At 41.3% G+C, this 25,163-nt stretch overlaps 1 protein-coding gene and 1 non-coding gene across 2 annotated transcripts in view; both read right to left on the bottom strand.

Moving 5' to 3' along the window:
* SGPP2 (sphingosine-1-phosphate phosphatase 2) overlaps positions 1-25,163 on the bottom strand; it is a 141,473-nt gene that overhangs the window by 47,533 nt on the left and 68,777 nt on the right. The window lies entirely within an intron of this gene.
* LOC119625456 (U6 spliceosomal RNA) lies at positions 16,390-16,494 on the bottom strand. The gene has a single exon (XR_005241653.1). It is a non-coding gene; the product is annotated as a U6 spliceosomal RNA (small nuclear RNA).

The following is a 25,163-nucleotide window of genomic DNA, read 5'->3' as shown; positions in this document are numbered from 1 at the left end:
TCCTGTGAAATAAATAGCCTAGTGCAGAAATGTTACAACATATACTTATTTTAAAAGTTATTTTTATTATAAGGCATGCTATTTAAAAAAGTATATGTGTAAGTAGGTCATATTACCTATGAATTTTAAGAAAGTAAAAGGAATATTACAATATATTTAGAATACAACAAGAGGTGCTATTATGCTAATTTTAGTGAGGCAGACACAGAAGATCACACACTTCATGATTCCATTTATATAAAATGTCCAGAATAAGCAATTCCATGGAGATGGAAAATTGACTAGAGGATACGTAGGGCTTAGAGGCCAGAAATCTGAAATCAAAGGGTCCACTGGGCCACACTCATTCGAGAAGTTTTAGGGGAGGGTCCTTTCTTTGCCTCTTCCAGTTTCTGGTAGTTGTAGGTGCTCTTTGACCTGTGGCCACATCACTCTGATCTCCACCTCTGAGGTCACATTGCTTCCTCCTCTTCTATCTCTTCTTCTGCCTGTCTCATCTCTCCCTCTGCTTTTTTCTTATAAGGGTACTTCTCATTGCATTGGTCTACCCAGATAATCTAGGATGATCTCTCCATCTCAACATCCTAAATTTAATTACATCTACAAAGACCATTTTTCCCAAAACAACAATGTTCACAGATTCTAGGGATTCGAATGTGAGGATACCGTTTTAGAGGCCACTACTTAACCAACTACAGTAAATATTTAGTCAGTGAACCATATGGACCAGGTACTGTCCTGGTTTGGGGGAATACCACTCAGAATAAGATAGACAAAAATCATTGTTCCCACACAGCATAAAAAATGAAACATTAGCAAAAAGTCTGCTTAGCTCCTTTGCATGTTATTTGTGAGTAAAATGGCATCATCATGCTTTAAGAAAAAAGGGGTACTGGGTCTGGAAGAATTGAATAGTTTTGTCTAAAATTTAAAAACATTACTACAAATGTTCAACATCTCATGACATTAGGGAATTCCAACTTAAAACGACAATGAAATACAACTACACACCTATTAGAATGGCTAAGTCCAAAACACTGACAATACCAAATGCTGACAAGGATGTGGAGCAATAGGAACTCTCATTCATTGCTCCTGGGAATGCAAAATGGTACAGCCACTTTGGAAGATAGTTTGGCAGTTTCTTATAAAACTAAACATACTCTTACCATATGACTTAGATCTCACACTCTTTGGTGTTCATCCGAGTGAACTGAAAACTTACCTCCACAAAAAACCTGTGCAAGGATGCTTATAGCAGCTTTATTTTTAATTGCCAAAACTTGGAAGCAATCAAGATGTCCTTCAGTAGGTAAATGAATAAATAAACTGTGGTTCTTCCAGACAATGGAATATTAGCACTAAAAAATGAGCCATCAAGCCATGACAAGATATGGAGGAGCCTAAATGCGTATCACTAAGTGAAAGAAGCTTGTCTGCAAAGGGAACATACTGTATGATTCCAACTATATGACATTCTAGAAAAGGCAAAACCATGAAGACAGTAAAAAAGATCAGTGACTTCCAGGGACTGAGGAGAGGGAGGGGTGAACAGGCAGAGCACAGAGAAATTTTAGACAGTGAAACTATTCTGTATGATACTATAAGGGTAGATACCTGTCATTCTACACTTGTCAAAACCCATAAACATACAGCACCAAGAATGAACCCTAATGTACACTGTAGGCTTTGAGAAATAATGATATGTCAATGTAGGGCCATGGATTGTAACAAACATATCACTGTGGTGGGGAATTTTTTGGTAGTGGGAGAGGTTGTGTGTATGTGGTGTGGGGAGAAGTTATATGAGAACTCTATACTTTCCACTTAACTTTGCTGTGAACCTAAAACTTCTCTTAAAAAAAAAAAGTTGGCCAGGCGCGGTGGCTCAAGCCTGTAATCCCAGCACTTTGGGAGGCTGAGATGGGCGGATCGCGAGGTCAGGAGATCGAGACCATCCTGGTTAACATGCTGAAACCCCATCTCTACTAAAAATACGAAAAACTAGCCGGGTGTGGTGGCGGGCGCCTGTGGTCCCAGCTACTCGGGAGGCTGAAGCAGGAGAATGGCATAAACCTGGGAGGTGGAGCTTGCAGTGAGCCGAGATCCCGCCACTGCACTCCAGCCTGGGCGACAGAGCGAGACTCCGTCTCAAAAAAAAAAAAAAAAAAAAAAAAAGTTTATTTTAAAAAGTCACTGTGGCGGGCCAGGCATGGTGGCTCACCCCTATAATCCTAGTACTTTGGGAGGCCAAGGAAGGTGGATCACTTGACCCAGGAATTTGAGACCAGCCTGAGTAACATGGTGAAATCCTGTCTCTACAAAACATGCAAAAATTTGCCGAGTGTGGTGGGGAACACCTGTAGTCCAGCCACTCGGCAGGCTGAGGTGGGAGAATCACCTGAGCCAGGGAAGTCAAGACTGCAGTGAGCCATGATGCACTCCAGCCTGGGTGACAGAGCAAGACCCTGTCTCAAAAGAATAAAAATGACTGTGGCAGCAGAAAACTATTTCTTCATTTAATTATCAGTTAAAGAGTATAATGATTAACTCAATGTGTGGCTTGCCCTAAGTGGAGGGCTTTTCTCCATATTGTTGAAGGGGCCAATTTCCTAAAAGGACCCAATTAAGTTCCATCATCTATCGTACTTCTTTGGGCTGAGGCCCCAAAGGCCTGTGCATGAAAGCAAAAACCCGTAAGGAGGCAACACGGGAAGTAATTATAGATCATTAACACCTTAGCAAACTGGCTGGGGGCCCCCACATGGTGTTGAGGGATGGCATGGAAGTCCCATAGGTTTTCACAAAGGGGAATTAGCCTATTTTCTTACTTCTGCTCTGAATGCAGGATAAATGTAATATACAGGTAGAAAGAAAATCTGGTTCTCTGAACAGTCTACCATTCATCCCAGGCAGACAAAAGGTTTTCCAGGGAACCAGTGCAGTCAATATGAACTTGTCCTTACAGTGTGGAAAACCTTCCAGCATGGGGTCTGTTCTGGATGGCTGCGCTCATATGGGGAAGGCAGAGAAAACAGCACTTTTTCTCTTACTGTAGTGGTCCTTTCTGGTTATTATAATAAAAAATGACAGTGTACCATGTCTAACATATTTCCAATTAGCCAGACTTTATTCTTTACACTAGCATAAATAACACCTAAATAGTTTTGAAAACAAAATATTTTGAAATAACGTTATTACTAGTAAACCAGCCATGGGATTTTTTTTTTTTTTTTTTTTTTTTTTTGAGATGGAATCTCACTCTGTCGCCCAGGCTAGAATGCAGTGGCGTGATCTCGGCTCACTGCAAGCTCCACCTCCCAGGTTCACACCATTCTCCTGCCTCAACCTCCCCAGTAGCTGGGACTACAGGCGCCCACCACCACACCCGGCTAATTTTCTGTATTTTTAGTAGAGATGGGGTTTCACCATGTTAGCCAGGATAGTCTTGATCTCCTGACCTGGTGATCTGCCCACCTCAGCTTCCCAAAGTGCTGGGATTACAGGCGTGAGCCACCGCACCTAGCCCCACAGGATTTTAAAAAGCCAAGTCACATTTTCATTTTTGGCCCACATTAATATAAGATGCTTCTCTTTCTAGCTTCTTCTAAATGTCTGCCTTCAAACTTTTCTCTCTGTTAACATCTTCCATTCCCTGAAGGAAAACAGGACATGATGAACTGTTTTACACTACGTTTACATTTTTGTATACACTACAGAGCTGCCCCTGTTTGTCTTCATCCCTGCAAAATACCCTCATTTCAAAAGAGTGAAGCCTCCACGTGATCATAATAAAAGCTAAGTCCTCTGCAGGATGAACAGAGCACCAAGAGGCTCTTTTCAAATTACACCCACCATATATTAAAAAAATAGAAAAATCCCCATATCTTTTTTCCTTCCCTTGGCTACACTCACAGCTCCCTCCACCACGGAGAAATAGCCCAAGTGGTGGACTGTCAACTAACCAGAGTGTATGATTATTCCTCATGTCTCATGGGGTAGAAACACTGCAAACTGCTGGGATTTACAGTCTATCTATGGGTTTGTTTCCAAAAGGTCAGGAACTGGTTATGTCATTGACTGTTGGAGGCAAGAGAACAATGAGTTATAACCCAAAGACCACAGCCTCTCTATCAGTACATACCTATCCGGTTTCCTAATTTATCCAAATGCATCTCATTCCCTTTTTTTCTCAGTTTACCAGTGAGGTGACTTGGATAAACAGACAGCAGACTCTCATCCATTCCACTCCTAGGTGTATCCCTGAGAGAATGGAAAGCACCTGTCCTCACTGGAACTTGTATGTAAATGTTGTTAGCATTTGTTAGCCTCATTCTTCTCAGTTTCCAAAAAGTTTAAACAACCCAAACGTCCATCGACTGATAGGCAGATAAACAAACTGTGTTGTATCTTTACAATGGAATATTATTTGGCCATAAAAAGAAAGTACTGGTGCATGCTACCACGTGGGTAAGCCTTCAACATAGTAATGCTGAGTGAAAGAAGTCAAACATGAAGGACACACATTGTATGATTCCATTTATATGAAATGTTCAGAAGAGGCAAATCCACAGAGATAGAAAGTAAATTAGCTATTGCCTAGGGTAGTGTGTGCTAATGGATATGGGGTTCCTTTTAGGGGGGTGAAAATGTTCTGAAGTTATATATTGGTGATGGTTACACAACTTTGTGAATATGCTGAATTGTATACTTAAAAAGGGTGACTATTATAATATGTGGGTTATATCTCAAGTTTAAAAAGAAAGAGAAGCCAGACATCAAGATAAGTCCTGGTATGCCTCTTCTATGTGTTCTTGAAGTCTCTTGTTCCAAAATGTTATTGCAATGCCTTCACATATTGATTTCAGAATGGAAGATGAAGCAAGCTATTGGAACTATCAATAGTCTCGTCTTCAAAAATCCAGTTCAATTCTGCCCATCCACAGGGCACTGAAGTGAGTACATACCAGAGAACTGCTGAAAATCCACTACTCAAAACCATAAGTACACAGGATTCATTTTCAGAACAATTTTTAGCTTTAGAGGCTTTCTTTAAAAGCTACATTTATTAATGCCTAAAATGTTGCTCTTATCAAAATTAGTATATCATTATATGTGATAACAATTATACTGATTTTTTTTGTTAATACATAATAGTTATACATATTTTGGGAGTACTCGTGATATTTTGACACATGCATACAATGTGTAATGATCAAACCAGGACAACTGGGACACTGGTCACCCCAAACATTCACTCCTTCTTTATGCTGGGTCATCATGGAAGCCTTTCAAATCAACACTCTTACAAAAAAGAGATTGCACTAGATTGTGTTTTTGTTTATTCAATGTTCAGTCTTTTTTTTTTCTTCCTTGTAATACAAAGTGCTCTGTGGTCTCCTATTTAGCATCTGGGAGTGAATTAAAAGCAATTCTTGGTGATGGTTATTTGGAAACATTCTAAAGGCTACTGTTTAGCATCCAGTGTGAGAAGCTATTTCCAACTGGTGAACAGCCACTCATACTTCTGGCATTATTTTTATTTTTTAAATTCTGAGCTTTTTTGCTGGGTGTGATGTGTGTGTGTAACACTGGAAGAAGCAATTTTAATTTCAAATTAGTACAGTGTTACTCATGTCTAAACCACCAAAACAAAGCAAGCACCAGGAATCATAGAAGATAATCAGAAAACTGATATTTATATATTTCAAGTTTTATAAAAATAGAGATAAAATAACTAAAGCACAAACAGTAGATGAGAAAAATTAAGTTACAACCTTTTCTTATTCTTTCCAATGTTCTCTTCTTTTAAGCTCAGCTCTGCTTTTGAAATTTTTGATGACAAATACAAAAGATATAAAGATTGTTAAATCACAGATGTATGTATAGGCCTACGAAAGCCACTTCCCACCTCTCCAGCCCACCTTTCATTATAAGAAAGGAGTTGGGTTAAATAATAACTAACTTTTGTGCAATGATTGTGTTTAGCGTGTACTTTCACAGACATTATCTATTTTTATGTCAACATCATCCCTATTTTACAGATGAGGAAACTGATGCATAGACAAGGTGAGTACCTTGTCAACAATAATGATGCCAGTGTAGAGAAGCTGGACTTGAATTTGGTTTTCTGATTCCAAATTTTATCACTGTTTCACCACACCATGCCGTCTAGCATCTCATAAACTCACTACCGAATCTAAGTCAATTGAGGGCATATGTATAATACCTGAAAATAGATATCTATGCTTTAAAAATCCAAATTCTATGATCTTAATCCTTTAGATCCATCCAGAGCTCAATAGAGGATGCTGAGTGTCCTTGGGGCTGAGAGATTAAGATGTCACATCTGATGAGAAAATTGCTTATCCCTACCATCCCACCAATGAATAGTCCAGAAAGCTAGGATCAGTGTCCTTGACTTGCCATTAGACGGACATCATATCCAAATGACTCCCACTGAGTGAACGGGTGTCTTCAGTCCTAGGAAATGTACAGCACACTCAAACATGAAAATCATGCATAAGCTCACCCTCCTTCAAACAAATGAACAGTCAATCAACCAACAGCCAAAGTCTGGGAGCAACTCTAAATGTTCATGACAGGACACTGGTTAAATAAGTTATGTAACTGTTAAAAAAAAATATGAGATATACTGTTAAATGAGAAAGCAAGAAGCTGAAGAGTATATTTTGCTTCCATTTATATTTTGAAAAGGTATTTACATACTAATGCATGTAGGTACATGGGAAACTGGATGGTAGATTCACTAAGGGATTAGAACTGAGGTCTGGAGTGGGCAGGAGACATGCTTTGCAAACAGACTTTGTGTGATGTTTCAATTTTTCATGCAAAAACAAATAACAAAAATTTACTTCTGATAGCAACAGAAGCATTGCTAAGAAAACTCTTTTCTACCAGATTCCTCCCTCACATTGCTATGAATTTTAATTGTCAATCCTACTGACCATGAAAAGACTAAGCAATACTATTAAAAGATCAAAACCTTGATCTTTACAAACGCCTGATGGCAACAATGCAATATATGTTAGTCATACGCCACATCCAACTTTCTCATCTGATTAAAACCACAAACGATTCCTGTCTCTAAGTGTGATACTACAAATCTTAAAGATAGTCTCAGAATATGCAATCCGGAGAGAATTTCCTCTTCAGTTTTGACCGACTGATTACTAACAAAGACTCTTTCTTCTTTTACTTGCATCCAAAACAGTAAAACCTGCAACAGGACTTTTTCATAGGTTATAAACTCTAACGAACTCAGGAAAATCAAACCAAGCCATTTGCGCTAACAGCTGAATTCTACACCCATCACCTTCACTAAATCACAAAGCATTATCATTCCTCTTTATTAATGACTAGTTCTTTAAACTTTTCAAGATGGAGTCAGAATAGTTTAAGTGGAATATGACTGCACCTACACTGGGACACTTTCTGTGGGTCTCCTACCAAGCTAGGATTGGAGGTTTTCTCTGTGCTCCCAGCTCACTCTGCCCAAGTGTTTTTCAAACACAGTCATTCACAAACCACCTTCCAGATTCTGCCATACTCATGGACCACCCATGTTATTATTTCTTTAACACTGGTCTTATTTCCTTTTAGTGAAACACTAGTGAAATAATGATCTGATCGTTAGTTATGTTTTGTAACATACAATTGACCTTTGTGCAACTTGGACGTTGGGAGTGCCAATGCCCTGTGCAGTTGAAATCCATGCATAACTTTTGACTTCTCCAAAACTTAATGACTAATAGCATTCTGTTGACTGGAAGCCTTACCAGTAACATAAAACAACTGATGAACACATATTTTGTTTGTTATATGTATTACATACTGTATTCTTGCAATAAAGTAAGCTAAGCCAAAAAAGTTATTAAGAAATCATAAAAAAGAGAAAATACACTTCCAGTACTGTGTTGTATTTGTCAATGCATCATCTGTTTACAAGATGAATCATCTGTATGAAATGGTGGAAATCGCAGAGGTAGCTTTCAACCTATGGTACATATTAAGCAGTTCAACTTTTTCTTGTAATTTCACAGCTTAATTTCATAGCTTTTCTCTGCTTCTTGGCAGCACTTCCAGCATCACTAGTGGCACTCTGAATGGGTCCCATGATGTTATTCAAAGTTTACGGTGTTGCACTAAACATGATGAAAGACACATGAGAACCGTAAGAGATCACGTTTTACTGTGATGTAATTTACTGGAGAGACAACTGTTCACGTGGATATGATTAGCGTTACTCAGTGTTTTAAGTGGACACTCACAACACTTGTGCTCACCACAATAACAACAAGAGGTAGTTATGAAATTATCACAGTAGGCCAGGTGCAGTGGCTCACGCCTGTAATCCCAGCACTTTGGGAGGCAGAGGCAGGTGGATCACGAGGTCAGGAAATCGAGACCATCCTGGCTAACACGGTGAAACCCCGTCTCTATTAAAAATGCCAAAAATTAGCCGGGTGTGGCAGCGGGTGCCTGTAGTCCCAGCTACTCAGGAGGCTGAGGCAGAGAATGGCGTGAACCCGGGAGGCGGAGCTTGCAGTGACCCGAGATCACGCCACTGCACTCCAGCCTGGGCGATGAGCAAGACTCCATCTCAAAAAAAAAAGAAATTATCACAGTAGTGTAGTATGCGGTACAATTAATTTACGCCATTATAATTTAATACTGCATCTTTACATGTGTTTAATTTCCCTAAACTGTGACTAGTGTCGTGTATAGTTTTATGTGTTTATGTGCATAAGTTTTGGTAAATTTTAACTACTTTTTTTTTTTGACACAGAGTTTCACTCAGCAGCCCAGGCTAGAGTGCAGTGGTGTAGTTCACTGCAGCCTCGACCTCCAGGGCTCAGATGATTCTCCTTCCTCAGCCTCCCAAGTAGCTGAGACTACAGGTACCTGCTGTCAAACCCAGCTAATTTTTGTATTTTTTTATAGAGATGGGGTTTTGCCATGTTTCCCAGGCTGGTCTTGAACTTCTGAGCTCAAGCAATCTACCCTCCTCAGCTTCCCAAAGTGCTGGGATTACAGGTGTGAGCCACCAGGCCCAGCCGAATTTTTATTTTGACTTTTCATAATAGATTAATGTATATTTTATGGTAGTAAATGATAACACAGATAGTATTGACATATGTTTTATGCATTTGTGACATACCTAACATTTTCTTAACTTTTCCAATATTGCTAGGCTACACTTTTCATCTGCAAGTTTTTCCAAATTGTTGCAAATTTACAGAAAAGTTTTCAATATATTTATTTTTTAAAATTCATGTATAAGTGGACCCACTTGATTTAACCCATGTTGTTTAAAGATCAACTGCATATTCAATCCAATATGTACATATTTAAACGAAACCAAAACAAGCTCCTCTCACATACTGGGCACTTTGGGAATCATAGTTGTTCTTTTATAATTATAGAGTTACATATATCTACTCACCTTCATATGATTATCTATAGTTTAGATGATAGTTGTTTAATCTCCCAGCTCTTGCAATAAGCCGAGGTCCTAAATGAATGAGTGAGTGAATGCATGCATGTGTGGGTGCCTGTAAGCAAGCAGTAAATATGAATATCTCTCACTATCCAAATTTTTGCTTTCTGGAATCTGAAGATGAATATATTCAGATAAACTTTTGTATAAATTATTTGCTATCAAAACTCATGTTACCTGCTATCTGAAATTCAGGAACCAAATGGCTTTGAACAACTTGTAAGCCTTGCTATGCAACCTTGCTTGCTTCCTGGACTTGGCCTAAAATGTATTACTTTCATTTTCATGTTTAAAACCCATGCAGCTCTCTCAGCTCCTCTCCACTAAATAGAAGCCTCGCCTTTTTGTGCAGTGCCAGCCTTCCCACTCTGTCATGAGGTAAAAGTTGGATTAAATGGGTTTGTCTGTATTGAGTGTCTAGTTACCAGACTGCTTCCAAAGTGGATACTGTGCCCATCAGTGACTCCTTTCTTGAACTCAATAAAAGGGACTACATATCCAGAAATGATTCTACCCATGGCAAGTTCTATGGCACCATCAAGGCTGAGAACAGTAAGTGCAGTCAATTGAAATCCTACTTTCATTTTCCAAGTTGGAGATTCCCCCAACATCGAATGGGGTGACATGATGTTGAATACATCACAGAGCCCACTGCACTCTTTACCATCTTAGACAAGGCTAGCATTCACTCGAAAGGTGGAGGCAAAGGGTCATTATTCCTACTGCCTCTGCCAATGCTGCTATGCTCAGAATGGGAGAGAACTGTGAAGATGACAACTCCTTCAAAACTGTCAGCAGTGTCACCTGCATACCAAGTGCCTAACTCTCCTGGCAGAAGTCATCGATGATAACTCTTGTAACGTGGAGGAACAGGAATCTCAGACCACATTCCATGCCATCACTGCTCCCCACAGATCATGATTACTCCTCCAGCAAGCTATAGTGTCATGTCAGTGGTCATTATCCCCCAATCCCTGGCCCTGCCAAAACTGTGTAAGATAATCCCTGAGTTGAATGGAGAGTTCACTGATTTGGCTTTCCAAGTCACACCCCTGGGGTGGAAAGCGTGTTGAGAATGTGCTTTGCTATCTGGAGAAAGGTGCCAAATATAATGACATCAAGGAGGCAATGAAGCAAGCATCAAGGGCCCCTGGAAGAGCATCCTGGGCTACATTGAGGACCGGTTGGTTGCCTTTGTGACAACCACTATCCCACTTTTGATCTGGGGTGGGTATTGCTCTCGATGATCACTTAATCAAGCTGACTTTTTGGTATGACCATAAATCTGGCCATAGCAACTGACTGGGGGGATCTATCTTATGGTCTGCATGGCCTTGAAGGTGTAAGAGTCCGGGAGCACTCACCCCAGCAAAAGTATGAGAGGGAGAGTGAGGCTCTCGGTCACTGAGGAATCCTTGCCCCAGTTCCACCCCAACACATTGAGAACCTTCCTTTCTCTCTATATGGGTCCCATCCAAGACCCATGAAGAAGGAAGGACCTGAGAGTCTTCCCTTGTTGAGTACCATTGGTGCCATCAATAAAATTTCTACTGTGCACAGTACAGGTGCAGGTAAGAAAATGAAACACATGGAGACACATGAAATAGACATTATAATCATTGGCATTATAATCCCACACACTACACTGAAAAAAAAGCATGATGGCCTGTAATTTATACATTGATTCAAAGCAATTATTACCAGGAACTTGACACCTTTGTCATTTCACCATGGGAACAGCCCTGTAAGTGGGTCTCACATGTCTCTTAAAGGTAGATTTGAATACTAAAGGAAAGTGAACCTATATAAATAAATCTATGCTCTCAACACTTTAAAATAAGAATTCACCATGCTCTTTTCCCTTTATTTTAGCCTATTAAGGCTTTATGTGTTATATGTTTGAAATATGTTAGCCTATTAAGGCTTTATATATTATATGTTGGAAATATTTCATAACATATTTAATAAAATTTAAATTCATCATCATTTTAATATATAGTTTTAGCTACAACTGAAGGACTTTCTGATCATCCCTTGTCCTTAGCAACAGTGCCCTTGGTTTTTACCCTTTTTGGTTCTATTATTTGGTTGTTTTTCCTGAATGGACTACATAATCTAAACAGAGCTCTTTTTACCGGGAACATACAGTTTCAGTATTTCCTTAGGCCTCCCAAAGCTGAATGTTCCATAGTAGGTGATTAGAGTAAAAGGATAGTCTAGGTGATGTCCTTAGAATAGGTAACTTTTCTTCAATTAGAAATAAACCAGTCATATATTACTTAACAATTAGCTTTAAACAAAGACCTAGAATACTTTAAGTTCTTATTTCTTCCTATTCATATTGTAAAAGGCAATGCAACTCTCTCATTGAAGCAGTGTTAAAGGGTAGAATTTCATACACAGTGTAAATGTTCTCTCAGGAATGGTGCCATTTCCAGTACAAACCATTCCTGATGTTGGCCTCCAGGATGAGCTGCCGTTTCCCCCAGCACTGTTGACTTTAGCAATAGCAAGTTAGAGCTTCTCAGCATGGTGTATTGATAATAAGCAGCTGCTGCCTTTATCTAAACCATCACTTATATGTGTACCTGCTCAGGAGCCATTTAGATGTTAGAAATCAACATTGTGAACAGTAGCCTATCTATAGCTCATATTATAAAGAAATATAGGTTGAGCATCCCTAATCTGAAAATCCATAATCCAAAATCCAATATCTTTTGAGTGTTGACATGACACTTAACGGAAATACTCATGGGACTTCTTCACATTTTAGATTTTCAGATTAGGAATGCTAAATGCAAATATCCTGAAATCTGAAAAACTCTGAAATCCAAAAAAAATTTGAAAGCCAAAACACTTCTGGTCCCAAACATTTTGAATAAGGGATACTCAATTTGTATGGAGTATGCCTGGCAGTAATTCAAGGACAGCAATAATCTTTACCTTCAAAGGATCCTGGCTATCTTCAAATTACTCCAGAAAGTCACTCTGATTTTTCTCTCCATAGATGTAACAAGAAGGGATGTGGTTAGGTTAAATCTAAATTATAAACTTATATAATTTTCTCAAGACATTGTAATGTATAGATCCTGATTCCTGATGGTTTAAAAAAGTTTAATTGGGCAAATTTCCCAATTCACTTAGGCCAATTTCCTTACTTCACACATATTTTACAAAACCAATTCAATCACTTGTATTCTGTGAGTGTGCCTAACAAATGGCAAAATTTGTGAGGGTGGCATAAGGAACATCTGTCCAGACTTTTCTTAAAGCTCTGGTCATTCTAGTGGTACCCAGGTAAACTTGTGTTTCACCATAAAGATTGAGAAAGTATTTGTCTTAAAAACGCTAATCATAAAAACAAATATTTTTACCTGTCTCTTCCTACCGCCACCATCATCAAAAACCCAAACCCTTAACAAAACAAAACAACTCTGTAGACTGTTTGGATTTTTCTAATATGTTTCACAATTGGTGGGGGACAAGTTTAGTTGAAAAAAGCATAGATATTAAAAGTGAGACTCAGGCTCGGTATATCCTGGAGTAGAGATCTAGCTTCAGAGAGTATCTATTCTTGACTCACCCTGAGACAAGAGAAACGTGAATGCACCTCACTCGCCCGTCCTTCTATGGCAGTGTCTGTTTATGAGGAAGTCTCCTGATGAGGTGAGGTCAGGTCTGCCATTTTGCTGACCAAGAGTCTGATTTTAGGCTCAACATCATTAACATCAAACACCTAATTTTTCAGGCAACTGCCCACTCTCCTTACACATTTGGTCAGAGTCGGGTCATTTCAGGTTAAGCTCCTGTAAAAAGATGGCTGTTCAGGTTTGAGAACCTCCCTTTGTAGTGAGCTGTTAGAGCTGGGTCTAACATAATCTAAACAGAGATCTTTTTACCAGGAAAATACAGTTTCAGTATTTCCTTAGGCTTCCCACTGAGGGTCACCTCAGTGGGTCTGTCACAGGTTTTTGTTCTTAATAGAATTCAGAAAAGATCTAAGTGGTGATCACTCAAAAGAAACAAGAAAGATTTATTTCTGAAGAGATTAAAGACTCCAAGGAGCCAGGCTGCAGCAACCTCATCTGTCTAGGTTTGGAATGACAGTCACTGGTCTCCTCTCCCATGAACAGTTAGCTGGACTGCAGGAAGGAAACCTGGATTTATGAGGCAGGCTCAAGTGACTCCTGCTCAAGCCCTAACGCACTTGTGCACTTGTCCTAAGGGTCCTTGGTTGAGAAACCCCAAGGATCACAGGTTTTCTGTTTGTCTGAATTTGGTTCTCTTTACAAAAGACCAACTCTCCCCATTTTTCTTATGGAGGCAGATAAATTAACGTTGAACCAAATGGTGATAAGAACAGCAGATGATTGTCCCCAAACCCTCAGGTCTGAGCTCTTTGTCTCCAAAGGCTGTCTCCAAAGGTTCTATTTCCTCATGCGAGAACAACTGCACACATGTAGGGGGAAGCACCATTTCATGGTGAGATGCTTTGCTACGAGGCAGTCCATGAGCAAACTGAATTACCAGTTAAGATGCTTGGAAGGAAATGGAGAGCTGAGGAAATGCATGAGCATAAAAACTCAATATGAAGGCTAACAAAGTTATGGGAGCCGTAATCACAGGATGCAGGGAAGAAAATTCACTTAAAGCAGACGATGCCAGTTTTCAGTGAGGGTGCCCTGGATATGTGTCTGCTAATCTAGGGGAACAGACAAATGGACTCTTCCATTTCTTCACACAACATATGTTTCCATTCTCAGTTTGACATCACAGGCTATTGCTATCCACACTGGAAAAGCCAATTTCATACTCTTTCCAAACAACTGCCAACACGGCGACCATTAGCAGGTGGCTTCCAACAATGTGTGGCAAACTAGGTCCAAAGTCTAGAGAACCGAGTGCATTATCTTCTTAAACATCCTCAAACTGGCTGTGTCTCTAACAACACCCCCACTTACTCCTCATTGCTCCCTCCCTTTTTTCTGGTTATTGCTTCTCCTCCTTCAAAACTGAAAACGGAGACATCCAGCTGGAAGTCAAAATCAAGACCGTCGTGACTGAACTGCTTCCCTCCGTGCTTCCAGCCCCCACTCACCCCTCCATCCCGGTGATGCACCATCACCACCACTGAGAACCACAGTCTCACATCTCACTGTGTCATAATACTGGTTCCAACTTTAAGATGTAACCTCTCTCCTAGGAAATTTCTCAGCCTTCTTCCTTATGTGACAGAGTATCCGAGCCCTGAAGCTCAGGTGGTGGCTTTCATACCTCTGGGATGAACACCACTCAGTCAGACTCACTGAAAGAACAATTCTTTTGACCTTAATGCATAATTCTTCCGCTGGTAACGTCCTTCTGCCAATCAAAGGGTTCAGCTGTACTTCTAGTCAGGCCCAAGTGAGAACTTAACGTCGTAAGTTCCAGTCCAGAACACTGGCAACTGGACTCTTTGGGCCCTTCTGCCTGGGGACCTCTGGTCTAGTCAGTTCCATGGAAGGCCTCATTTAGGGTAATCATGAAGACATTAACATTTAGAGCTCAACCACAAACAGGCAACTCACCATCTCCTTAATGGAAAGGTGCTAAAAACTCACATGACACTGAATTGGAAAAGCTTCCAGCCCATCATCTATGGACATTGTTTCCTTTTCATTTTGTTTGCAATGATGTCTTTCCTAAAGACTGTCTTTCCTCCAATGCCCCAACTTGTGTTTCCCCCAATGCGCCCTCTTTTCTGCTTCCTCCTCCTCTTTGGCAATAGGCTTCATTATAAGGTTTCTCCCAGGTAGGAAAGAATACGCTCTTGTGCCCTGGGGTTAGATGACTCTCCTCCGGAAGAGCCAGTCTTTGAGTAGGAGGGGAGAAGAATCCTGGAGTCCTCTGCCTGACGCCAGTTCACTGCAGGGAGCAGGGCAGCAGGCTGGCCGAGCACAGGAAAAGTGTAGGAGAGAAAGCAGGGAGCCATTGATTTTCCAGTTGGCCAGTGAGTGATTAACTCTGCTCCATTAGGAGGGGCGGTTGATCACACCAACACCTCTCAAACCTTCATGCAACCTCCCCATGACCCTTTTTAATGAGAAAGGCTTGGCTGGAGCCTGTCAGAATCTGCCTTCAGGGCGAACAGGCACATCCCTCCTCCGTGCAATGTCCACTTTCCGCTGTAAGGCTGAGGTTCAGCAATGCTGACAATGGAAGTCTCTTTACAGAACCCGTGTTTGATGAAATGTCTTACCAGATTTGAATTAGAGCACATGTTTTGTTTTAAAGATGAAAAGACCAATTCAAAGATGACTTTGTACTTTTTAAAATTTAGCTATCTTCTCAGAAGGAGTGCTTGCTGGAGTATTTAGACTTCTGAGAAACACTGGTTTCCATATGAACACAGAAATCAACCGGAAAGGATGATGATATATTTCGAACATTCTAGACTCACCATAAACAATTTAAATAGGAGTTATAAGTAAATTTTAAGTAAAGTCAGTCCTGTACCCATCTCCTCTGAAAGGCCTTCTCTGACCACCTTACTTAATGCAGCATGCCTCTTGTCACTCTCTCCTCATACCCTATTTCTGTTTTTCTTCATACAACTTTATACCTTGCCTGCATTTAGACTACATATTTTTATTTTATCAACCTCATCTTCACCCTGAGTGGATGCTCTGCCTTCGTGTGGCCCAGAGTCTGGAATAGTATCTGTCTAAGTACTCAAAATTTTTTTGTTGAAAAAAAAATTCATTCTTTTTTTAATGAATGAATGAATGATGCCTGTTGAGATTCAGTGATCCTTTAGTAATTAATGTTTTCTTTGGGCCGGGAGACCATATTGGCTTCTCCAAATGTCCCAGATATATTGGCTGCCATTAAAAAATATGGAATGCTCCATGAATTGACATGTCATCCTTGCCAAGGAGCCCTGGTAATCTCTGTATCATTCCAATTTTTAGTATATGTGCTGCTGAAATGAGCATAGTAATTAATGTTAATAGCATCATAGTATACAGAGTTGAGAGGCCCTCATCCAACCTCTGCTTATTACATATGAGAGAACCCAAGTCTCAATCAGTGAAGTGACAATCCATGATCTCAGGGTGAGCTGACGGTTGAGGCAACGCTGAACTCAGGTCTCCCAAAGGGGCTATACTCTCTGCAATTGCAAAAGGTGACTGAGAAGGGGTCCTATGTGAAGCAACCCAGGAGCCTGTGTTCTCCTGGTAGCTTCTAGAAGAAAGTCATTTCTACCTTTGCTGAGTCATATTACCTTCTCTTACTCCTCTATAGGATAAGCTTTCTCCTGCTTTGAGATTTTCTTGGCCTGGGACTCTCTGCCCCAGGGCCCCATGAGCCTGGCTCCTCATCCGTCAAGACTTAAGTTCAAGGAAACTGGCACAAAGTGCCCTTCCCCAACCACTTTCTCTAAAGTAGGTTTCTGCTCTTCTCTGATCATGTCCTAAACAGTAATTGTACATTATTTAATTCCTGTATTGATTACTTGTTACTGTCTGTTTTGCCTACATGTGAACCCCAGAGCAGGATGGAGTCTGTCTTGTACATTGCTTAATCTATACCACTTGGCATAATATTTAGCGCATAGTAGGCCCTTGCCAAGTGTTTGTTAAATGAATGAACAAATGACTAAATACATTTAAAGGTTGTTGCTCACCAATTATAAGGTTAAGAAAGAGATTTCCCAGGTGCAGTGGCTCACGCCTGTAATCCCAGTGCTTTGGGAGGCCAAGGTGGGTAGATCACTAGAAGTCAGGAGTTCGAGACCAACCTGGCCAACATGGTGAAACCCTGTCTCTACTAAAAATACAAAAATGAGCTGGACTTGGTGACATACACCCATAGTCCCAGCTACTCAGGAGGTTGAGGCAGAAGAATCAGACAATCACCTGACCCCAGGAGGTGGAGCTTGCAGTGAGACAAATTATTGCACCATCGCACTCCAGCCTGGGTGACAGAGCAAGACTCCATATCAAAAAAAAAAAAAAAAAAAAAAAAAAAAAAAAAAAAAAAAAAGAGCGAGAGAGAGAAGAGATCTGATGCTCTTTTGAAAAAGCAAATAAAAGTTGGTTTCTGGTTGAAAGACTCCTGAGCAGTTCAGGAATGTGCAGAATTTCTATTTTCATCCTGCAAACACCTTGAGAGAACCTTGGCCAAATTTGTTTTCCAACTTTCCATCAGGGCTAATGGGGAGCCATTCCATTAAGACGGAAACAATTCCATTTTAAAAACACCTCTAGGATGCTACTGTAGTACTGTACAGATGTTCTCCATGTATCTTTACCATCTGGAACTGCAATGACCTCTATACAGGGGTGCTTCTGTAGGGGACGTTTCTTAAATCACCTTTGTAGAAATAGCCTTTATTTATGTTACCCAATATTTATTCATTGAATTGCTGCCAGATGCTGGGTTCAAGAAGCAAGAAGAAACCAACTGGGAGGGAATACAGATACAGGAGGCAGACTGGCTTTTCTAGAGATGATACCTGCACTGAGACTTAGCAGGAGTAAAGCGGGTGGCAGGCAGGAATGGTGAGAGCATGAAAGGCAGAGGAACACCAGGAAAGGAGCACAAAGTAGAATACGTACCTGTTGGATATGTAAGGGATGGTGGGGGGTCTCACCAGAGACAAGAACAGACAGGGAAAAGGGCTAGAGGTGGAAATTGAGGCAGAAGTCCGACTGTGAGAGGCCTTGTAGGTAAGTTTAAGGTGCTTAGACATTACATGTTTTTAAAGTTCACATTTGCATTTGAGATAGATCACTAGATGCTGTGGGGAGGATGGATTTGAGGATATAAGAATAGCTCCAGGGAGATTGACGAGAACCTCTACTGCGATCGTGCAAAATAAAGATGGTGCAGGCCTAAACGGAGGGAATGTTTCCAGAAATGTTCGGAATACAAAATTACCAGTGTCCGGATGAGGTAAACCTTTATTAAATGAATAAATGCAACAACCCTGGCTCCCTGGAGAATAAGACTCTTCTTACTACTTTGGAAAGTGTCTCAATCTGAGAAGTGAAGTCCTCATGGACGGAAACTGTTTTACATCTTTGTTTCACGTTGCCCTGTGTTAAGAGACATCTCCGCAGGCAGGCACAGGTACTGTAGGGTGGAACTCTTCTTTATTTATTATCTTTATCAAATAAAAAGCAAATCTGGATTTAGGTAAGGAGAGACGTCGTTCGAAAGGATTCTTGCATGAAGGGAGTGGGGGCACTATATGACACGGAGACCAAGAGATCTGCAAGTGTTTCGAGTGTAAAGGAGGAACAGGCTTTTCTATTACTTAGAGAAGAATGAACAAGGCTCAGGAGAACTGGATGTGGTGAAGTGAAATGGAAGGTGAGGGTGGGTCAGGATAGTAAAACCATGTGTATCCTGACATCAGCCTATTCTCAGAAGGGGCTGTGTGGTGAGGGTGGGTCAAAGTTCAGGGGTCTACAGATGGCGAGAAACTTAGTTTGGTCAAGTCAAGGTGGCAGGTATTTTGTCCAGACCGAGGCGGGGACAGAGTTCAGCTAATCATTTTGAGCCAAAGAATGGGAATTTGGAATCCGTGTCTGGCCTTGTCACTAATAAACAAGGGAGGCATCTGTGGGTCTTATCTAAGCCACAGGGAGAAGGGGGGTTCCTTGTAGTAAATCCTTTCCTGGAACACAAAAAAGGGTGGGAGGATTATCTTCATGGTTTCTGTTTTCTAGCAGCATAGAGAGCTCAAGTATAATTCAACAAGGCCATTTTTCTTCCTCTCATTTTTAAGCCAGGAGATCTTGAGGATATTTTCTAACCAGTTTTTCCTTTGCAGGAGAAAATTTGAATATAAAAGGACCTTGGTGCAAATAGATTTTTTTTTTAAATTTTTATTTTTTTGAGACAGAGCCTTGCTCTGTTTTCCAGGCTGGAGTACAGTGGCATGAAAATGGCTCACTGCAGCTTCAACCTTCTGCGCTCAGGTGATCCTCCCACCTCAGCCCCTGAGTAGCTGGGCCCACAGGCACATGCCACCACGCCTGACTAATTTTTTAATTCTTTGTTGAGATAGGGACTCACTTTGTTGCCCAGGCTGGTCTCAAACTCCTGGTCTCAAGTAATCCTCCCAACTCAGTCTCTCAAGGTCCTGGGATTACAGGAATGAGCCACTATGCCTGGTGAGGTGCAAATAATTTAAAGTAAGCTCTGACACTCTGACATTAGCAAACTCCTTCAGGTTTTCAAACCATCAGCAAAATTTTTTTTTTTTTTTTGAGACAGAGTCTCACTCTGTCGCCTAGGCTGGAGTGCAGTGGCATGATCTCTGCTCACTGCTACCTCCGCCTCCTGGGTTCAATCCATTCTCCTGCCTCAGCAACTCTTATGTTTAAAGGGAAAGTTAAAGAAAAGCCTCTAGGAACTTTCTGAGAGACTGATGCTAGCCAAGGCCAGGACTTCTAGCACAGATGAAAACACAAACTTCTTTTTAAAATGAAAAGGGGGAAAAAAGAGAGATACAGTCTTTGGCAAATGTTTAAATCCTGCTCTCATTGGCCCCATATATCTTACAGTGACTAGTTATACAATTGTTTTGGAGGTAAATTTATGCTCTCGGTTAAATCCCCTTACAGAAAGCCTCACGCCAAGATTTTGGACATGTATGTGACTGTGGACCACAGTCACCACTTGGTGACAGTCATGGAATTGCACACGCAGGGCCGAACTGGCGCCCTTGGCACATCTCATATGAACACGTAGTTATTCAGTGAAGACACAAGTGCAAGTTGGGCAGCCGTGGGCTGGCAAGGTGACTTGGGAGACCACCGCTGCCTCCTCCCAGCATTTCCCTGACTAGTCAGTCTCATTACCCATTTCTCTGAAATTTCATAAGGAGTACATTTGCTCATTTGTGAACATTCTCTGTATCTCTACCGCCTCCAGTCCAGCCTTTTGGGCCCTTTCCAAAACTCTTCATTTCCTCCTGTCAAAAGACAAAATTACCACAAATTTAGCTTAAAGATTTTTTTAAAAATCTTTTTTCTTCCCAGTGCTCAGTGCAGCTGGGATCCTTTGAAAATCTTAATTGGCTTCATTTGCGATTCTAGAATTGGGCAACACTTCATTCCATGAAATAGAAGGAGTGTCCCAATGGGTTCAGCAGAGGAGGCTGGTTTTACAGACAGGGAAGGGCTGAGGAAAGCCAAAACAGGGAACAAAAAGCAGTTTGGTAGTTTTGAAGTTACTTTCCTTGAAAAGTGGGAATAGGGAAATAGAACAATAGAAAAATAACTGATTAGTTGACATCAGGTTGCTTTTTTATAAGGATTAAAACAGAGGGAAATTAATTATCTTGCCCATTGAGACTGGCCTTTATGGCTATTCTCTCTCTCATCCTCCTGATTTCTCAGAAGGTCAGATCAACAGATGAGCCTCGATTTGGTGATGTGGAACTTTAGCATGAGTGACTCCATTTTGGTTTGGTCTGTTGGGCCAAACCAATAGCCTCCTATAAATGTTATGTAACACTTCAAAGAGATCATTTATTTTAGACCTAACAGTACCATGAAGTAAAAAGAGGGCTGGCTTGAGAATGAGCTCTCATGTTATTAATGTCTCACCGTCAGTTTCATCATACATAAATGTAGATATTAATGCTTTACAAAATTAATGTTAGACTTAGTTAAGAATACATTTGGGCTGAGTGCAGTGGCTCATGGCTATAATCTCAGCACTTTGGGAGGCCAAGGCGGGAGGACTGCTGTAGCCTGAGTGAGAGACCAGCCTTGGCAACAAAGTGAGACCTTGTGATATGGTTTGACCCCTTTGTCCTCATTCAAATCTCATCTTGGATGGTAATTCCTGTAATTCACACATGTGGAAGGTGGACCCAGGTGGGAAGTAATTGGATCACGGGGGCAGTTTCCCCCATGCCGTTCTCATGATAGTGAGTTCTAATGAGATCCGATGGTTTTATAAGGCAGTTTTCCCTGCTCTTGCTTCCTCTCTTTCACCTGCCACCATGTAAGGCATGCCTCTTCCCTTCCCACCATGACTGTGAGTTTCCTGGGGCCTTCCCAGCCATGCAGAACTGTGGGTCAATTGAACCTCCTTTGTTTATAAATTACCCAGTCTTGGGTAGTATCTTCATAGCAGTGTGAAAATGGACTAATACAGTAAATTGGTACCAAAGTAGTGAGGCACTGCTACAAAGATACTTGGAAATGTGGAAGAGACTTTGGAACTGGATAATGGGCAATGGTTGGAACTTTTTGGAGGGCTCAGAAGATGACAGGTAGATGAAGGAAAATTTGGAACTTCCTAAAGAGTTGGTTCCTATGGAGATGAGGAATATCCTGGTAACTGGAGCAAAGGTCACTCTTGCTATGCTTTAAACAAAGAGACTGGTGGCATTTTGCCCCTGCCCAAGAGATCTGTGGAACTTTGAACATGAGAGAGATTATCTGAAATTGGAACTTACGTTTAAAAGGGAAGCAGAGCATAAAAGTTTGGAAAATTTGTAGCCTGATGATGCCATAGGAAAGGAAAACCCATTTTCTGGGGAAAATTCAAGCTGGCTACAGAAATTTGCATAAGTAACAAGAAGTCAAATTCTGATTGCCAAGACAACAGGGAAAATGTCTCTAGGGCATGTCAGAGATCTGGGCCACCCATCACAGGTCCAGAGGCCTAGGAGGAAAAAATGGTTTAGTGGGCAGGATCCAGGGCCTCCCTGCTCTATGCAACCTCAGGACTTGGTGCCCTGTGTCCCAGCTGCTTCAGCTCCAGCTGTGGCTAAAGGGGGCCAAGGTACAGTTCAGGCCATAGCTTCAGAGGGTGCAAACCCCAAGCCTTGGTGGCTTCCACGTGGTGCTGGGCCCGTGGGTACACAGAAGTCAAGAACTGCGGTTTGGGAACAGCCATTTAGATTTTAGAGGATGTATGGAACCGCCTGGATGTCCAGGCAGAAATTTGCTGCAGGGGTGGAGACCTCATGGAGAACCTCTGTTAGGGCCATGGGGAAAAGAAATGTGGGGCTGGAGCCTTCACACAGAGTCCCCACTGGGGCACTGCCTAATGAGTCTAGGAGAAGAGGGCTACTGTCCTCCAGGCCCCAGAATGGTAGATCCACTGACAGCTTGCATTGTGTGTCTGAAAAAGCCACAGGCACTCAATGCCAGCACATGAAGGAGCTGCCCAAGGCTGTGGGAGTGCACTCTTACAATGTGAGAAATGGAGTCAAAGGAGATCATTTTGAAGCTTTTAAGATTTAATGATTGCCCTGCTGAATTTTAGACTTGCATGGGGTCTGTAGCCTTTGTTTTGGCCAATTTCTCCCATTTGGAATGAATGTATTTACCCAATGCCTGTATCCCCATTGTATCTTGGAAGGAAGTAACTTGTTTTTGATTTTACTGGTTGATAGGTGGAAGGGACTTGCCTTGTCTCAGATGAGACTTTGGACTGTGGATTTTTTTTATTAATACTGAAATGAGTTAAGACTTTGGGGGACTGTTGGGAAGGCATGATTGTGTGTTGAAATGGGAGGATGTGAGATTTGGGAGGGGCTGGGGCAGAATAATATGGTTTAGCTCTGTGTCCCCACTCAACTCTCATCTCAAATGGTAACCCCCACAATCTGCACCTGTCGAGGGAAGGACCAGGTGGGAGGTGATTGGATCATGGGGGAGGTTCCCCCCTTGCTGTTTTTGTGATAGTGAGTTCTCATGATATCTGATGGTTTTATACGGCAGTTTCCTCTGCTCTTGCTCACTCTCTCTTGCCTGCTACCATGTAAGATGTGCATACTTCCCCTTCTGCCATGATTATGAGCTTTGCCTCCCCAGTCATGCAGAACTGTGGGTCAATTGAATGTCCTTTGTTTATAAATTACCCAGCCTCAGGTAGTATCTTTATAGTAGTGTGAAAATGAACCCTGTCTTTACAAAAAAATTAAAAACTTAGCCAGGCATGGTGGTGCCTATCTGTAGTCCCGGCTGCTCAGGAAGCTGAGGCAGGGGGATTTCTTGAGTTCAGGAGTTTGAGGCTGCAGTGAGCTATGATCGCAGCACTGCACACGAGCCTGTGTGACAGAGTGAGACTCCATCTCAAAAAAAAAAAAAAAAAAAAATGCATTTGGAAGTGCTATGCCATCTTAAACATTATTTTTAGAAATAATAACTGACTCATGGTTTCTAGGGGTGAAGAGCTGGCATGAGACAATTATTACTGGAGTACAATCATATCATCTTACTGGGCAAGCACATTAAAATCTTCTTTTACATGTTTTACAGACTTAGTGGTACACCCAGACACAGTTTAGGAAGCAAGTGTTGCTATAGATAACTAATGAATTATGCTCGGGGTTACAGGACCCCCAAACCAAAAAACTACAAGTGGAGACGTAGGCTTGATGAATCTATAAGAATAAAAGACTCAGAAGCTGTTTTATGAGATGCCTTTAAAAAGGTTACTATGGCTCATGCCTGTCTTCCCACTCATATCAATCTCTACTGTTCAAATGCACATAACTGCTGGGTGAAGTGGCTCATCCCTGTAATCCCAGGACTTTGGGAGGCCAAGATGAAAGGATTGCTTAAGCCCAGGAGTTAGAGACCAGCCTGGGTAACATAGTGAGACCTTGCCTTAAAAAAAGCAAACAAAAAAAATATTAGCCAGGTGTGTTGGCTGGTGCCTGTGGTCCCAGCTACTTGGTAGACTGAGGTTGGAGGATTACTTAACTCCAGAAGTCTAGGCTTGAGTGAGCTGTGATTGTACCACCACACTCTAGCCTGGGCAACAGACCAAGACTCTGTCTCAAAAAGAACTCAAAACAATAAATGTATATAATCTTGGAATTTTTGGTTGCAAAGGCTGGTAAATGTCCAAGTGACTCCATAAGAGTATTAGTCATTGCCTGGGTTTTGATTTGAGTGCCTGTTCCCCTTAGCTTTTAGGATGATCTCACTTGGAAAACCCCTGTTCCACTTACCAAGTATATATCCTGAACCAGGGTCCATCCCATGCACGGTTCTTTATATTTTAATCTTAAAGGTGACATACTAAAAAGGTTCTAGGTGGTTTTGTATCTCCTGTATAAAAATTTATAAAAATATGTTTCTCATGAATGTAGAAACTTACTCAAAATTAACATCCGCAAGGGCTAGATATAGATGAACACACCCTTAAATGCATCCTTTTAGATAGCCGAAATGTTTTAAACAAAGGCACCTGGTTTTCTGCAATTCAGGCTTTCACAGAGTTTTATTTTTTATTTTATTTATTTTTTTTTGAGACAGACTTTCGCTCTTGTTGCCCAGGCTGGAGTGCAATGGCATGATCTCGGCTCACCGCAACCTTCGCCTCCCAGGTTCAAGTGATTCTCCTGCCTCAGCCTTCTGAGTAGCTGGGATTACAGGCATGTGCCACCATGCCCAGGTAATTTTGTATTTTTAGTAGAGATAGGGTTTGTCCAGGTTGGTCAGGCTGGTCTTGAACTCCTGACCTCAGATGATCCACCTGCTTCGGCCTCCCAAAGTGCTGGGATTACAAGTGTGAGCCACCACACCCAGCCCACAGAGTTTTAATAATTTCATCCTTTTGGTGTTAAAGACATGCCCTTTTGATTGCCCTATAGGACAAATAGTCAACCATCCTTTGT

Source organism: Chlorocebus sabaeus, chromosome 10 (genome assembly GCF_047675955.1).
Source record: "Chlorocebus sabaeus isolate Y175 chromosome 10, mChlSab1.0.hap1, whole genome shotgun sequence".
Lineage (NCBI taxonomy): Eukaryota > Metazoa > Chordata > Mammalia > Primates > Cercopithecidae > Chlorocebus > Chlorocebus sabaeus.
The sequence above is the reverse complement of the archived record's forward strand: the minus strand, read 5'-3'. Positions and strand labels throughout refer to the sequence as shown.